Here is a 3,779-nt window from a genome sequence, read left to right on the forward strand (position 1 = left end):
GTCAAAAGCAAAATAAATGGATATATAACACATGCAATCACATAGATTGGCTGGAGGGCTAGAATGAAGTATTGGGGACAGAAGGAAGTTGTCAGGAATGTCTTCATCATCAATAATGGTTATAGATTTCAGCACTGATTTTTTTAGATAATCATGTTGTTCTTTTAGACTGGCAGTGCATTACATTTCTATACTTCAAAATCAGACAGAAGGGAAGCAAATTGCAAATGGAAACAGAGAAATAATGTTGAAGCCAGAACTACACGACAACCATTTTTCTGTTAATGATCCCGTTGACATATGTTAGAGCAGGTGTTCTGAAAAGCATTGGTTATGCTTCAGGACTTTTTCAGTGACAATAGTCTTAACCCCTGTCTTGATGCCAAACACCATTGGAAGCACAATTAGGTAATCACAAAAAAAATTGCACATTGTCCTAACACTTTTAGGTTTGTCAATTTATCACATTCATAATGAAAAGATCTAACAATGACAGCATGGGTGCTTCATGGAAATTAATTCACAGAATGCTCCAATTTCTCCATACTAAGAAACTCAGAACACCACAATTTCCAGTAATTTCCTAGAGATTACAGTAACAACTTTTATGTTGTTGAAGGCCAGCGTGTGATGGCACTTTTATTACAAAACACATATTCAAACATTTAAAAAACAATTCACCATAAAACTTTAAATTGTGGCTCATTATTTTCTACATTATGAGTTTAAAATATTAAAAGTTAGTAAACAAGTAACTCAAAATATATTTTAAAGTAACCAAACTTGTTAAAATTCTGTTTAATATGAAGTTTTATGTTTTCCTTCTTCCTCCTACCCAAAACATATTTGACAGAGAGGCATTTAGTATATATTACTTTTTGTATGTATTCTACTATTTGATAAAGTAGAGGCAGAACATGAAGGGACAAGTGGCAACCTTGCCTTTACATGGCTGTACATGCAATGAAAGTGGAATCATTATCCGGTTAGCTGAGTGTTTCCTCAGCTTCAGGTGCTAACAAATGGCACAGTTTCAACATGAATGCTATGAGTGGAGAGTGGGTGGAGGTGGGCAGGAATGAGTGCAGCCTTGGTGCTACTTACCCATTTTGCTGATCTGCAGAAGTGAGCTACCTCACAGTAGGGGAGGGAAGAGGTGCACTAATTTACTCTCCCTAGATCAAGGGGAGAAACCAAGGAAATAAGACTAGTCTGAGTCACAGCTGTTTGCCAGGGCTGCTTCCAGGTTGTACAGCTACCTGGTGTCCCTTGTGCAGGACTAAGCATAACAATGTAACTTAGACTAGACCCTTATTTTCCAAAACACTCGCAGGGTCCAAAAAACTAGTGACAGGGGTTGCAAGTTATGAGGAAGTGGAAATTTTAGTATATTCTTCTTCCCTTCTATTCTTGTTTGTAGGATCACAAGCAACAAGAGACTGGATGAAGCCTTGTCACACATTTGGTTTCTATGGTGTAGTATTCACCAAGGGTGAGATCCTATTTCACATATTAGGAACCTAAGTGCAGTCCTATTCTACTCTGCTCAGTCTCCTGAAAAAATCATCAACACATCTCTTTTTTAACACACCATTATCTTACCTTTACAACTAAGTCACTAAAAGCAGTGAGTAAGAAGAGGACCCACCCATCTTTTAAATTTACTGTTTTTCAGGGACTCAAGTGAGATAGAATAATATCACACTCAAGTATCTCCATCTGTTTAGGTGCCTAATAGGTAGAATAGTATTTGGCTCCAAGTATTCAGTAACTTGTATGGCAGCTAGGATTTAAACGTGGACTCTTTAAAGGTGGACGCCCACCCACGTACTAGCCAGGCCTATGGTTTTGCCTTAGATAAAACATATATATGTATTAATTCTGGTGTGGCCATGTTAATTAAATTCATTTATCCAATAGTAGGCAACCTGTTCTGGCTGTGGGCCTATGGTGGACCAAAGGTAGGCAAGTAAGCTCTAGGACCTATGCGTGACTGGCACTTCTTTTCACACTGATGGCACAGGGAAAGCGCACACAGCCAAAACACCTCACTGCCAAACACCAGCAAAACCTCATGTCTGTGGGCCAGCTGAATCAAATTGCTTTGGGTAGGGTGACCATATGGAGAAATATGAACTCTGGAACATTAACATTACCCCCCACCCCCTTAATGGCCCCTTAATGATCCATTGTTCTTTACTTCACAGGTGATGGTGTGCACAGGTGATGTTAATGGTCATTCCATTAATTAAGCTAACTTATCTTAGGACAATCTTGCTGTCTGCTAGGGCTTCTATTTCATAGTTGCTAGGGCTTCTATTTCATAGTTGCTTCCACTTTGCCTCAGTGCCAGGACACTTGTTTTAATTGGGACTGGCCTCTGAAGTCTGGGGCTGTTGCAGACAAACCAGAATATATGGTGACCTGAGCTTTGGTAGCCAGATTAGACCTGCAAATTATAGGTTGCTGACCATTGGTTGAAGGCAAAGATGATATTTCTTCCCTGCTCCTCCTTCAATTCTGCATCAAATATTCTGTACCAACATCTCAAACACAAACAAATAATTTGCATAGGCTTAGTATTACTCACATTGGATGCATCTACACAAGATGTTTATTGCAGAGTAGACTAGCTCCACAGTAAATGTCTTACATTTACACATGTAGCCCTATTAGGCTGTAGGCAACTAATTAACTCCACAGTAGGGTAGAATGTGTAAATTCAAGTAGTATCCTGATGTGGAGTTTTTTACCTCTCAGCACTGCACATATAGACATGAACGTGGATGCCTAGGACACAAGGGTTTTTCACTGTAGGGTTTCCTGCTGGTTAGTGCTCCAGCCAGCCCCTCCATAGCATGTTTAGCTGGAGAGAGAGCCTCAGGCTGGCGGGCTGCCTCTCCTCCCCACCAGGTCCCCTGCCACCTAGGGCTATTCCGACCTGGCTCAAAATATTGTGAGTCCAGGCACAAATTCACACATGGCACCCATGTCTTAATATGCACCAGAGTTTATTTCATTGCATTAATATGAAGAATTACATCATTTCCATTGGAATGTTCAGAACCAAGATCATTCATAAGCCTTTTTTACCAATAGTACTCAACTCTATGCTGTGCACATTAAAATCTATCACTGCACCTGTCTATGACAACGTGTACCAAGAGTTTCTGAAAGATTTTGGTCCCTGAGGTCATATTTGGCTTCCACTCTTCTTCAACCATATTATGCATGAAAGACAAATTCCTCCAGCATGGCACCTACAAAAAATCACTGCCCTACCCAGGCCTGGCAAAGGCCCACAATCAGCGGCAAACTACTGACCAATCTCCCTCTTCAGTGTCTGCTACAAGACACTTGAGAGACTTATTCTGCAAATATTTCTCCAGTAAATGATCCTGCCCTGAACTCAGACCAACCTGGATTCCTCTGTAGCCAGAGCACCTGCACTCAAGTTCTTTTCCTAACCACCTTTATTGTAAATGGCTTTCAGAAAAACCTAAAGACTGGTGTTGTCATCCTTGATTTAATAGCAGCATAGGACACTGTTTGGTATACAGGTGAAAATATCAGGAATTCTGCCACATTGGGCCACTCATCTCGTCCAACTATTACCACATGGTTGACACTTTAGAGTCCACCTGGCCAACCAAACTAGCTCTTGGAAACTCCAAACCACAGCCTCCTTCAGAGACCTGTACTGGTGCCTCTTCTTTTCAGCCTGTACATTAATGACCTGCCCGAGACCAGCTCATGAAAATTTGTTTACACTGATAATG

The 3,779-nt window shown here is 40.7% G+C and overlaps 1 long non-coding RNA gene across 1 annotated transcript in view; it reads right to left on the reverse strand.

Moving 5' to 3' along the window:
- Window positions 1-1,269, reverse strand: part of LOC109324020 — a 16,318-nt gene extending 15,049 nt beyond the window's left edge. The window contains exon 1 of the long non-coding RNA XR_002104834.1: window positions 1,260-1,269. This is a non-coding gene — a long non-coding RNA (uncharacterized LOC109324020). The remainder of the gene's footprint in view (window positions 1-1,259) is intronic.
- Between the last annotated feature and the right edge of the window lie 2,510 nt (window positions 1,270-3,779).

Source organism: Crocodylus porosus, unplaced genomic scaffold (assembly GCF_001723895.1).
Source record: "Crocodylus porosus isolate Cpor-Errol unplaced genomic scaffold, CroPor_comp1, whole genome shotgun sequence".
Taxonomy (NCBI): Eukaryota; Metazoa; Chordata; order Crocodylia; family Crocodylidae; genus Crocodylus; species Crocodylus porosus.